Raw genomic sequence first — 14,326 nt, forward strand, 5'->3', positions numbered from 1 at the left:
ATTGTAAAATGGTCTGTAGTCTGGCCAAGCAACCCAGCTACCAGATGTAGCTTTGCTTCTGGAGAGGAAATAATCTGTTTCAAGTTCCATGCAACTAACTTACAAGCGAACTTCCTGATGCAGCTGGGAGCCCCCGGATATATGGTTAAGTTTTGATCTTTTGAAAGTATAAACCCAGTTCGAAAATTTGGAAGTTTGTGGCATTTTATTATTGTAGCTTCTAGCTGCTAGAGAGACGCAGAAGCTTACCCCTACATTTGCTTTTTCAGGCAAGGATGATTTTAGCCAGAGATTCGAGTGAGGAGGAGAGGAGGGAGGGGGCGGGCCATTTATATGAAAGTGCTGCAGGTGCGTGCACGCAGGGGGGTGGGGGTGGGGGACAATAACCTGCTGCAGGTAAGGAGGTGGCTGGTTTTCAGAGCGGGAACCCTCTCTAAGGAGTTGTGTGGAGCCTCTGGGTGAGTAGGAAGTTACTTTTCTCTTCTGAACCGACAGCCCATACCAGTAGGCTCTAGAGGCTCTAGCTGGAGAGGCTGTAGCTAATGCTGGGTGCATTTTCTTGCTGTTTGTTTGCCTGTATCTTATTCCTACCGTGTTTGCCACGAAGGCTTCTCTTAAATTGTCCGTTTCACTCCAGAGCACACAACAAATATCCTCCAGCCTTTTCAAGCGCCACCCGTGACTGCACAGTTAGCTAAGATGCATATCGAATGTTTGGGAGCCTCATTTGTTCCAAATGTTGACCTGAAATTTGTCCCAAAGTGGAGGTGTTTAACTGTTCATAATGACCAATCGTCACTTTAATGACTGCTATAAATGCATTTCTTAACCACACAAAAACGGACTGAAAATCACAAGGTCCCCTAAAGCAGAATGCTGTTTCATAATGTGGATTTGGAAGTGGGGGAGGTGTCAGTGTTTACCATTTGCCTTTTCTCAAACAGGTGGAAGTGATATTAGGAACACTGTTTCTGACTTTAAGCGACTTTTCTTTTAAAAATCATGTGACAATGTCATGTTTGATTTTGGTTAATTCTACCAATCTCAGAAAAGAGTTGGCTGAAAATTATGTTTCTCTTTCCCATCCTAAATATGTAGCGCTCTTTTATACTTTCAACCCCTTTTTCTGCTTCTACCATTCAAAAGAAGCCAAGATTTGTGGTAGTAGCCAAAAAAAAAAAAAAAAATCTCTCTCCAGGTGTTTTCAAAATAACAAAAAAGACTTCCTTGAGCGTTCTAAATGGAAGTGTGTTTTGTTGCATTTGTGGGTCCTTTGAACAAATATGTGAGGGAAAGGATTTGTAGGATGAAATACCCATGTTTAAGAGTCTAAAGAGGTTTTGATTTATGGAGCCTCCAGCCCCGCTGTCGAAACACTGAGACCGGAAAACTTTTGAGCAAATGAAACCAAATGGCTGCTCGCTCCACCAGCTGATGGCATTCAGAGGCTGGGACCCGAGGAGGGACTTTTCCCACTAAGTTTCAGTACAGTTACTACTTGAAAGAAGAGGTCCTGTTTTCTTCAGGCTCCGAGCTTGTCTGCTAAAATAATCAGCTGTGAGGCAGATGGGGGGAGGGGGAGAACTCCATCTGCAAAAGGCAGGTCAAGGTTTGGAGAGGAGGAGGAGGAGAAGGAGCTAAGGCCCTGGCTGGACTCACAGCTGCCCACCCTGTGAGGAGCAGAGCTTGCCAAGAATCTCCACACTGATTTATTGAGGAGAAATGAGGAAACCATTTGCCCCAGATATCTTGGATTTGTGACAATATCGGTGTAAACTATTTTCATTTCGACCAAGAGAATTCTGAGTCTCCGAGGTGCTTTACCGTCCCCCGCCTCCCCACCTTGGACCCTCCTCATGTTTTTGGCAGCACTCAGGCCAGCGGCTCTCAACGGGAGGGGGGGCGGGGGGATAAAGATACCTGGCCCCACTTTCGGACACTGAGGTGACATGCTAAGAAGAGCTCCTTTGCATTTGGAAAAACCTAAATCAGAAACCAGAGTGTTTTGTACAGAAGTAAGTTGCAGCTTACTTAATGATAGAAATGATAGTTGCTTCTTACTTAAATGATAGAAATCTGCGCATGTTTTCCCAAAGGTTCCTCTTAATCGTTTTCTGAGAGAATGAAGCCCAATGCTTTCTGCCTAGAACTCAACTACTAGGGGCCCTTGGACTCCTGGTTTCTCCCTCTGTTTTTCTCTCTTCCCTTCCCTCCCTCTCCCCTTCCCGTGTGCCTGGAGAAAATCAGCTGGCTTCCTTTATTACTCTCCAAAGTGTTGCCAGTCTCATCCGTTTGAAAGGGCTTTTGTTTCAAACCCCTTTTGGAAAAGGAGAGCATTTTCCGGCCTTGGTTTAATGCCTTGCAGAGAACAAGAATGCATCTTGAACCAGTGTGTATCCAGCTCTCACCTTGCCTTGACTTTCCGTGAGCCAAACCAACAGGGGTCCTCAGGCCCCCCAGTAATGGCCGGAGGCCCCTAGAAACAGTACCAGTGAGGACACAACAGAAGGCTGTGCTGGGCACTGGTGCCGATGCTCATATCATTCAGGTCGGAGTTGTTATCCACACTTCCTAGATGAGAAAACAGATCACGAAAGAAAATTAACCAGGACAAGGACGTGGAGCTAGGATGTTATAGAGGCAGAGTCTAACTCAAGCATCTCTGGCTTCAACACCCCACCACGGCTCTGCGTGGCCATCTGTGTCTGTCTGCCTCCCTTTCGAAGCCTTGATCAGCTTCCGACCCCATCGTGACTCTTCTGGCCCCCCTCCCCACCCCCTCACTCAAAGGCCTTGGGAAAAGCACTTGTCTTTTGTGTGCCTTAATTTAACTCAGGCAGATGAGTAGAGTGCCCTCAGCCTGGAGCGGTTGACATCCCAAGGGCCATTAGAGAAGTGCTTTGATATGAAGTGCGCTGTAAGAGCTTTGCTCTTCTGTTTCTAGCAAACCAACCCCAGGAAGAGAATCAAGTGGTAACCCTGGGAGTGAACGAGTGAGCGGTCCGCTGGGCACAGGCACTGACATCCAGAGAAGCTTGTCACCCTCTGAGGATTTATCAAGTTTGGGGTTTAAAAAAAAATTTTTTTTTTCCAGTAGGCAGAAATTTTGCCTAGAGGGCGTACATCCTGGTCCAGGGCTCTGAATTTAGATCAGAACTTGACAAATTCATCAGGAGAGGTCTCAAACCCTCTACTCACGACAGGAAGAGGAGAAATGATAAGAATGTCAGTTATTAAGGTTAGCAGTGGCCCCTGGATTCCAAATGGCCCTTGAAAAGAACAGTTGGGGAGCGGAAACCTTTGAATGGCTCAGTCTGCTAAGAACTTGCCTGTGTGGAATGCGTGGAGAGTGGTGAGAGCATGAGCAAGCTCTTCCCACCGTGTGTTGTCAAGGGGCCCTGGCCGGCACACGGGAAGGCCGGCTAGAGAGCTAGAACGCGCCAGGGGTGGTAGCTCTGCGCCCAAGCCGAGCGGCTGGGGGCCACTTAGCAGCAGTGAATTTAAGGATGTTCCCCGGATCTCCTTCCGTACTGAGAAGAGCAGTGTTGCTGGGAGTGGCCATTGTTTGCTTCTGTCCCCCTCTGGCTAGGAGCAGAGGGAGGGGCCTGGATCTGGGTCTCCCTTCGCTGCCGGAGGACAGGATTAGTGGTTAGCCTCTCTCTCTCTCTCTCTCTCTCTCTCTCTCTCTCTCTCTCTCGAACCCCCCGGGGAGCAAAGGGCAGGAAGGAAGGAAGTTGTGTAGGATAAACAAAACAAAGCAAGACCAAAAAAAGCCGCAAGAAAGTACTTCAGATGTGCAAGAATCTGTAATTCACAAACTCAGGGGATGGTTGAGGGTTAGGACCTGGATTAAATGCTTTCATACGAACCAGAATACCAAGAGTAGGGAGTGCCTGGCTGGGGCTGAAGAGGCCCTGGAAACAGATTCCTCTTACGTTTCGGATGTTTAGAACTATCAAGGCCTATAAATTCTTTGTAACTGTCTCTAGCAAGTTTATCCTAAGGCTGTTCACATTGTCCATTTGCTATAGGTTTTCATAATAGGATTAAATAGGTTTTAGGAACTCATTGAAAATAATTCATCACTTCAAAAAAAAAAAAAAACTGGTTTAAAAGAGGTGAATATACTGATAACAGTGTGAAATGATCTCTTGAATGTTAATCAGAACCCATTCCGGGGCACCTGGGTGGCTCAGTGGGTTAAGCCTCTGCCTTCGGCTCAGTTCATGATCTCAAGGTCCTGGGATCAAGCTCCAGTGTCAGCCTCTCTGCTCAGCCTGAGCCTGCTTCCCCCCCACCCCCCGCCACGCCTCTCTCTCTGCCTGCCTCTCTGCCTACTTGTGATCTCTGTCTGTCAAATAAATAAACTCTTTAAACAAAACAAAACAAAACAAAACAAAACAACCCATTCCAAGTGAAGGCATCTCCCTCAGATACTATTTTAGGGTAAAGGGGCTGGTACCTGGCAACCTTCACAATTCAGTGCCTTTAGGGTATCAAGGACTAGATTCCTTGGGACCAGTACTGTGTGTCACACCTCATAGATGGGGTTTTTCAATATCTTAATGACTTTTAAAAAAGTAGGATCAGTGGGCATTTTTAGAGACTGCTACATTCTCTCCTTGTAAAGTACGCCGAGGATTTCTAAGCCCAATGTGGTGGGAAGTTGTCAGCCTTGTGCAGCTGTTCTGGAGAAGGGCTTACGGGCCAGCCTACTTGGGAACCAAAGTTTTTGCAAATTCTGCACGTGTACATGTATGAAATTAACTTGAAGTTGAACTTGACAGTGAACCAGAAAATGAAACAAAAAATAACAAAAATCAACTCATGACAATGTTAGTTTCAGCTGGTGCAAAATAAGCACATTTGAAATTACATTGATTTTGCAGGAAATACCTCCCCCCACCCCCCCACACTGGATAACATTATTATACTCTGTGTGAATTATAGTTATTTAACCATCAGCTTGAGTGTAGGGTCAGGGGTCCCCTTGTTTAAAGATCACAAGCTGTGTTTCCTAAATGCAATGGTGGCAGAGACAGTCGAGAATTTGAAAGAGATTCAACTCTGTAGAGTGCTGCTCCCCTACCCCCCACCCCTCGCCGCCAACTTTTGGTAAAGATTTTATTTATTTATTTGAGAGAGTGAGTGTGAGAGCACAAACAGGGGGTGGGGCAGAAGGAGAAGGAGAAGCAGACTCCCAGCTGAGCAGAGAACACCACACAGGACCCCAGGATCATGACCTGAGCCAAAGGCAGACACTTAATGCACTGAGCTACCCAGGTGCAACCTCCCCTTCCCTTTTTAAAGTAGCCCTAAAATTGGTCTGAAACCAGTGACATTTAAGATCACTTGTATTTGCATGGAAAGCTCCAAGAGTTTTGAATCTGAAGAAATGTTCTGTGAGGTTCTAAGGAAATGTGGGGTAATGGAGCATTTTCCCAAGAGTATTCTGTGAAACCCAAGTCCCAGCAAGATGCTTTGCAACCCACGTGTTCTCTGTAGTCCAAAGAATTAGAGAAAGAAATCTTCCTTGCAGCATTTGAAAGTCTTGGAGAAGTCCTGCGGGAAGGTCAGAGTGAGCTTTATTCAGTGCAAAGTCTCTCTCTCCATCCTCCCCTCCTTTTCTGTCTAGCCACCCCACATTCACACCATGCAGAGCCCATCCCAGAGGATCCTGGACCCCACCAATAGCATAGACATGGTAGCTGTGGTCCCTTCTCCTCATCTGAGACTGGTAGGTTTCAAGGGCCTGAAATAGTTATGATTCCAATCTCTTCCTTAAGGTTCACTTTAAGAACTAAAATTTGAGGCTTTTACCTTTTTTTTTTTTTTTTTCTTCATACCTGAATAAGCCTTAAATGCTGGAGCAGTAGCAGAGAGGAGGATGAGGAAGATGGTGATGGAAAAGCACAAGGACAGCAGACAGAATCTAGCAACTGGGCACTTCCCCAGGGTTTGCTGCTCCACGCTGGCGCTACACCGGTGGACACTGGCCGTGATGCCCGAGGCCACCAAGCATCTTTTGAACTGGGACTTTCCTACATTGTCAGTGCTGCCTCCTCAAGATAGAAGTTGCTGTCACCATCCCAGCCTTTCTTCCAGCACAGATCTGCCCATTGACGCTCGCTCTGGCTTGGAGAGCAGGAGCTCTGGAGGAGTCCTCTCTGGCCGGGGGCAGCACAGGCCTGGGCCTTTGGGGCGCCGGCAGGCAGGAATCTAGTGCCCGTTGTCCGATGTGGGCAACAGGGGCTCTGCCAGAAGGGGAGGTGGCGGAGACCCTGCTGAAGGCCCCGCTCCTTCCTGGATGGTCTGTAACCGGACTCTGGCCTTCCTAGGGCTTCTGTGAGCTCCTGAGGATCTCTTGGTCATGAGTCTTCTTTTCCACTTAAACCATCCAGTTTGTGCTGTTTGCCACGGAGACCCTGCCGAATGGCTGGGACACCATTCCATCTTCATGAAACTAGTGCCTTGCAGGACCCCGGATGGAGTTTCCACACATCTCGTTCAGGAGCCCATACTGTGTTTATTCCCTCAAATGTCCGGGATAAGAGCTCCGTACACCACACCTAGCAGAGGCCAGCTCAGTATTTGCCAAATGAAAGACAGGTTTCTTCTTCAAGAGAAACACTCAGTCCTCACCATCTTGTAGAGCAGGAATCCGACTCAGGATTCTCACAATGGCGGCCAGTCAGAAGAGCAGAGTGTACTCAGCCATATTCTCCTGAGTTCGTCTTTTTCACCTCGTGAATATGGTTAAAAGTAAGAATATCCTAAATACATTTTCTGGAAATATGGAGGTATATACAAAGGAGAACCCAGCAAGACAGATTCACAGTAGGCTTTTCCCCTTAAGAGTTGCTGAGGGCCCAGTGGGGAGTGGGGGAGGGGGGAGGGGAGGATCACAATTTTGTCTTTGCCATCTCTGAAATCAAGCAGAAGTGTTAGAAACCAAGAAAGCCTCTTTGAAAAGTATTTTCCTTGATGTCAGGAAACTGTGGGATCATATAATCACATAAAAACAAAGATTTTTAATTCATTATCTGCCATGGGCTTAGTGCTCTGCTGGCTGCTGGAAAGAATACCACAGCAATATTTATTTTTTTCTGAGCCATTTGAGAGTAGCCAAGACACCATGCCCCCTTTTCTCTTAATACCTGTATATCCGATGAACAGGATATTCTCTTACACAGCCACAATACTTACGGGATTCAAGAAATTTGATACTGTTACAATATTTCTTTCTGTTGTACACCCTACATTCCAAATTTGTTAGTTGGCCGGGTAGTTCCTCTAAGCATTTCCCCCACTCTGGGGAAGAATCAAATCCAGCACCACAGACAGCTTTAAGAGGTCGTGTCCCTTTTGTTTTCTTTACTCTGGAACCATTCCTCAGCCATCCCCTCCCTGTTATGACACTGAAATGTTTGAAGAACAGAGGCTAATTATTTTTAGACTATTCGTCAATTTGGGTTCCTCACAAGTAGGTTCAAGTGATGCAGCCCCAGACAGAAGACAATAGAAGTGATGTTGGCTGATGTCCATCTGCCAATGTTCATCTTGATCAGCCGGTCACTGCGTGGTCAGGTCTCTCCACTGCATCCTTACCATTTTCTCCTGGCAACTAATAAGCCATCTGTGGGGCCGTATACCCTTCGAAGGGACAAGGACACACCACGCTAATGGAGGAGGCTACAGAGGGCAGTAGCGAGAACTGGCTTGAATCCTGACTCCCATCCATGAGCTGTGTGACCTTGGGCAAGTGACCTAACTTCTCAGATCCTCCATTCCTGATCTGTAAAATGGGATAATAACATTTCCCTTCCTGTTGTTGAGAGGATAAATAAATAAGTAAGGTACTCTGCACATAGGAGACATTCCATAAATTTAACCCACTTCTCATTCTCTTCCTCTACATTTTTAAAGTTACTTTGGGGATAGTGATTTGTTGCTCTCTTAGTATTGCTTTTAGTGCCATGAAGGGACACCACAGGCAAGCAAGTAATACAATGTGGCATAGAGCGAGTGGCATGAAAAACCAGCTATGTGGAACAGTAGGGGTGGCTCAGTCAGTTAAGTGTCTGCCTTTGGCTCAGGTCATGATCTCAGGGTCGTGGGATCAAGCCCTAGGTCGGGCACCCTTCTTGGAGGGGAGCCTAGCCCTTCCCGTTCCCCATTTGTTCTCTCTCTTTCCAATAAATAGATAAAATCCTAAAACAACAACAAAAACTCAGATATGCAGTAGAGCCCCCCATAGGAGGAGTCTGGAGTTTGTTTGGGAATGCCAGGAGCAGGGGTTAGAGGCCGCAACACTGTGGCTGTCTTAAGGTGTGTGGTCATGCTCTGCTTGAGCATCAGCTGTAGGGAAAATGGCCAACAGGACACAGATTGTGAGACTGACATGGGCTCTGCAGCATCAAGGACCCAGGGGTTCCACCCCACGCCCAGGCCAGAGGCCAAGAGCGCAGAGCAGAATCTGCTTTCTCCCAGCTGTGTGTCCCCAGGAAAACCACCAGGCTTCTCGAAGCCTCCATTTCCTCATCTGTAAAATGAGGGGTTTTGACCAAATCTGTAGTTTTCAGTCCAGGCTGAGCATTAGAACAAGGAGGGGAATTTTAAGAAAATGTCAATTCCTGAGCCTATCCCCAGACCAATTAAATCAGAACCCAGACCAAAATTTTTCAAAAGTTCCCCGGGTGATTCTACTATAAGCCAAATTTGAGAACCACAGGCCTAAATTATCTTAAATGTCCTTCCTCGCCTTAAGTTTCTACAAGTCCGTGAATGGAATATTCTGAGGAACTGAGTTTTCTGGTGAACTTAGAATTCACCACCAGAAATTCCTTCTTGTTTCTATTCCTATTTTTGATAAATGTTTCTGAAGCAAATAAATCCAGATAATCTCTTTTTAAAATTTTTTTAAAAAGATTTTGTTTATTTATTTAACAGAGAGAGATCACAAGCAGGCAGAGAGGTAGGCAGAGAGAGAGGGGGAAGCAAGCTCCCCACTGAGCAGAGAGCCTGATGTGGGGTTCGATCCCAGGACCCTGAGATCATGACCCTAGCAGAAGGCAGAGGCTTTAACCCACTGAGCCATCCAGCCACCCCTAAATGTTTTAATTTTAAAAAGCCTAGTGTAGTTAGCATAGTATTACATTAGTTTTGGTTTTAGGTGTATAATATAGTGATTCAACACTTTCAGACATTACTCTGTATAAGTGAACTCGAATTCCCCATCATCTGTTTCACCCATTCCCCAACCCATCTCCCCTCTGGTCACCATCAGTTCTTCATAGTGAAGAGTCTGTTTCTTGGTTTGTCTCCCCCCCGCCCCCCGCCCTTTGTTCATCTCTTTTGTTTCTTAAATTCCACATATAAATGAAATCATATGTTATTTGTCTTTCTCTGACTGACTTATTTCACTTAGCATTATACTCTAGCTCTATCTACATTGTTGCAAATGGCAAGATTTCATTCCTTTTTTACGACTGAGGAATATTCCACTGTATATATACACCACTTCTTCTTTATTCATTCATCTATTGATGGACAAGTCCAAATAACCTTGAAGTTCCTTCCTACTTCCTAGTTTCTATGGCTACATGAAAAGGCATTCTGAGGAACTGGGGTTTTCTGGTTATTTAGAATTCCACCAAAACTTCCTTTTCGGTTTTATTCCCACTTTTGAAAACTGTTCTGAAGTGTACAGGTTCCTACCTAGGGAAATAAGGATAATATGTTCATAATATGGAGGCTACCACATGCTGTCTCCCTAACTTGGACAGATATTATTAACTGACGATAACCTCGCCAACTTACCTTAAAAATCCTTCTCAACCCTAGGCAGCCATGACCAATCAACTGACACTTGAGATGAAACCTATTTGCCATTCTGACTGTGGGAAACTTAGCTCAGTCTTTCTTTCCTGATGGGATATCTTTCAGGGTCAAAGGCAAGATTCCAAACAGCAGTTCCTCTACTCCAACTCCAAAGGCACAAGACTATAAAACAAGTGGTATAGGGGGCTATGATGAATGTATACTGACTCTGGAAAAACTTTGGGTATAAACGTATACAACTTTTTATAAAAGCATGGTTTCTTCCATTTACTTCTTTTACTTGAATTCAGAGAAGCAAGTTCTAGAGGAATAGTACAGCAAATAGAGTAAGAGTTAGAGTTCATATACTGATCCTGCCATTCACATGTTGGTCACTTTGGCTAAGTTACCCAAACTCTCCTCTGTAAAATGTGACTACTAATAGTATCTACCTCATAGGGTTATCTTGAAGTTTGAATGAAACAGTAGACCTAAAACCTAGGGTCTGACATACAATGAACTCTCAACAGTTGTTACCTTGTTAATAACATTTGAGGGTTTCGTTGAGTTAGGACTAGTGAACATTGCATGGAAGTGTTAGAGGTGGTAGAGATAAGAGATGTAACCCTATCTTGTGCCCCAAACACCAACTGGTGGCAAGAACATATGAGTCTGTGCATCCAAAGTGGGTTCTTGTCAGTGTAGTCTTGGGTGGCAGTGACCCACATCTAGGATGTGGTCATGGAAGCTTGGGGTAATCAACAGGAGCTGTGATACCCCAGAGGGGACATGTCGGAAATTAGTTGGTGTACTTTTTGGTTGACACCTCCCATTGACATTGGGAAGGGAATAGAAGCTAGGTGCCCTGCAAAATTTGGATTAGTCCCATACAACGAAAACATATCTCCTGTCCCACATGGCTGTTGAATGTTCTTCCAGACGAAACTTATTACAAATGTAAATGTAAGCCATACTTAGAACATCATAATCCTGAAAAAAAAGGTCTAAGAAGTTACTTAAGAGACCAGTAATTTAGAAGACCATTCCATAGAGAGAATCAAGCTTAAAAGGAAGAAAGATCATCTCTGGAAATTACTGTGTTATTTACTCACACTCTGCAGGTGTGAACCAGCTCAAGGCATTAAGCATTTCTAACTACAGATTCTCCTAAAAAGGGTTTCAATGTTGTTGGCCAGTTACTGTGCAATGAAACTAACTGAAAATCTGCAACAAGGATTTGAGATTTCTTCCAACAGACTTGAGCCAGATTGAAATAACAGATTCATGAAATACAGGGGTCTCATTGAATTTCATTGTTTTACAAAATTTAAAAATATTGTTATAATATTGCCATCTATATACATATTCTATTTTTTAAATAGTGCAATGATAAGAAATCTAGGTTGTAAGAATTACACTCTAAAATTTATTTTCTAGGTGTCTGTTCTTTTTCGAGAGCATTATTCTGATTCCTTTTCTGGAGGTCATCCACACCATTTGGCCTCTCTTCTGCCATCCACACAGGATACAGTCCCAGTTCTTTATAAGTAGTAGAGACTCTGTCACTAGAGCAATAACCCCAGTCTTAAAATAGGGAACCATATTGAGGCTGTCCTTATAAATAAGTCCCAGTTCATTTATGACTTTGAGTCTGTAGCTTGTCTTAGTCTACTATCTCTATTTTAATCATGGTGGTTTTGTTCTTTCTCTTGGATAGAGGTGAGTGTTCTGTTGATAGTGTAACATTAGCAGCTCTGATCTCTGAAATCCGAAATGTCTTCCTTATCAGTAGGTGCCAGCAGCTGGAGGACATGCTTGAGTCTTGATGTTTTGAAATACATGTTACTTTATTATAAATTATTACCTTTCTTTTGATCCTTTTTGCTAAGAGTGGTTCTCAATGGGGGACAGTTTTGTTCCCCAGAGGACATTTGGCAATATCTGGAGACATTTTTGGCTATCATGACTGGGGGTAAGGTATTGCTGGCATGAGTGGGCAGAGGCAACCTGCCCTGTAGCATATAGGACAGTGTCAGCAGGTTAAAAAAAAAACAAAAAACCCTGTGTTAGAGTTAGGGTATTACGTTAATTACATTACCTTGTGTGTAGATAGTTTATGTCATCCTTGAATTTTATTTGGCCTGTTGAGAGTTTATAAAATGTTTGTCATACAAAAATGTTCTAAACCACTGGCATAAATCAAAATAAGAGGACATAGTCGGTAGACTTCTACCAAAGAACTTGACCTAGATACATAAGTAGAAAATGACTTTTTTTTTTTTTAAGATTTTATTTATTTATTTGACAGAGATCACAAGAAGGAAGAGAGGCAGGCAGAGAGAGAGAGGAAGGAGAGCCTGATGCGGGGCTCGATCCCAGGACCCTGGGATCATGACCTGAGCCGAAGGCAGCGGCTTTAACCCACTGAGCCACCCAGGCGCCCCAGAAAATGACTTTTAAAAAAAGATTATTTATTTATTTGAGAGAGAGAGAGAGAGAGAGAGATGTGGGGCTTGATCCCTGGACCCTGGGATCATGACCTGAGCCGAAGGTAGACACTTCACCGACTGAGCCATCCAGGTGCCCCAAATAGAAAATGACTTTGAAAAAGTTTTCTGTCCTTTAATCTCATGTGGAAGCCAAAGGTCAAATGTGAAACTCCAGGGCATCCCAACTGCTGAGTTTCCAACCTTCCAGCTGTATTTCTTGAACGTCTGTCACCAAACAATCTCGTTTCTGAAAATATTTGTTCTGCACCTGGTGAATCCAGTCTTCTCCCCTCCCATTTTGATGCTGCATTTTTTGAACCCTTGGGAGGGTCTAAGTCCTCCCCAAGGTCGGGTAGAAACACTTCCCTCTCAGTCAGCACCCAGCTCTGAGTGAGTCTCTGTCAGTTTCCAACCTAGAGGAGCACAGCTGCAAGAAGGCCGCACAGGCTTCCTCCCTGGGCCACAAATATCTCGAGAAGAATGTCTCAGAATTATGTAAAGGCGTGGCACTTAGTGTGGCTAATATGTGGGAGAAGCGGGTTTGTATATAGTACCATTTAGCACATTCCTTCCCAAGATGCGTTAGGAAGCCTTCGCTACAAATGGCATCAAAAGGAATGAGATGGAAAATTCCAGAGTCTGCGAAACAAAAGGGGGACAGGAGCAGACTTTGGAGGAGTTTCTTAGGCTCTCTCAGAGCAGAGGTCCTCTCTGTAAAAGGGATAGGAAGCACCTAGCAGACGCCTGGCACACAAAAGATGCTCCATGAGCTGCTTTGGCTTAATAAATCCACTCAAGGCTGCATAGTAGGAGGGAAAGATGGCGCCCACCCACATCAGAACTGGAGTGAGCTCTACGTGAGTTACATACGTGAATTTAGCGTTAGGGAAGGGGCGCAGGCATTAAGCCAGCCCTATACTTTGAGCCACTTGGGGGCTACTTAATTAGACCTTCAACTATCTAAAGGTACCCTGAGGTCCATGGGTGTTCTTGCTATATTGTTAGATCATACATGCTTAATCTCAAATGATTATCATGATCACCCAAAATATAGGTGCTATTGTTCTTTTTAGTGGACGAGTAAAGTGAGGCTCAGAGCAGCGAAGTGATTTATCCAGGCTCAGGGTGGCGAGTCCACGGGGCCAGCTCAGGAGGAGCCCCGCCATGGCTCTTACCTGCTGCCTTTGTTCCTGGTCAGGGCCTCATCCCTTCCTTCTGCAGAAATCACTGCCTAAAGCCCACTCGCACACCTTTTGGGCCGGGAGGCTTTGGGAAGTCAGCCAGCCCTTCTCCAGGACTCAGCTCTTGGGGCGCTACGCTCACTCCTGCAGACAGACCAGCGCGAGGTCGGGGTGGGGGTTGGGGATACGGGAGGGGGATCCACCCTCCACCCCATCCCTCTCCAGCCTGTCTTGGCTCCCCACTCCCACATCTGCTTGGTGGAGAAATGGGTGGGGCCCAAAGAGCAGATTTACTGCGTCTCCTGTGCCTTGGGCTCCATCCCAGCCGCACGGAATTGGAGCGAGGACAAGGATGAATGTGTTTGGCTCCAGGCTCAGTCCCTGAGACAATTCATCTAGCACCTACGGTAATACGAGCGAGCTAATGCTGCCCGATGCGAGGCCCCGCGTGGGCTGCCGGGAAGATGCGGAGGAGGTGCGGCCTCCAGAAGACCCGCGCTTGCTCTCCAGCTGCTTGCAATCTAATTGTGGAACCCGAGTGGTTTCTTAAGACTCTCTTGAGGAGGAACGAGGTGGGGCAACTGAGAGATGAGGAACCCGAAAGGTCAAGTGCTCTGAGGTCACACAGCTAGCTAGCGAGGAACCGAATGACAGCTGCAGATTCTGTGACACCTACGTGAGCTCTTTTTTAAAAGCCTGTAGAAGAAGAAAATTTATTAATACAGCTAAGCAGGGGCACCCGGGTGGCTCACTTGGTTAGGTGTGGGACTCTTGATTTCAGCTCAGGTCTTGATCACAGGGTCTTGAGTTCGAGCCTGGTATTGGGCTCCACGCTAG

This window comes from Enhydra lutris, unplaced genomic scaffold, assembly GCF_002288905.1.
Source record: "Enhydra lutris kenyoni isolate GAN:26980312 unplaced genomic scaffold, ASM228890v2 scaffoldscaffold18, whole genome shotgun sequence".
Taxonomy (NCBI): Eukaryota; Metazoa; Chordata; class Mammalia; order Carnivora; family Mustelidae; genus Enhydra; species Enhydra lutris.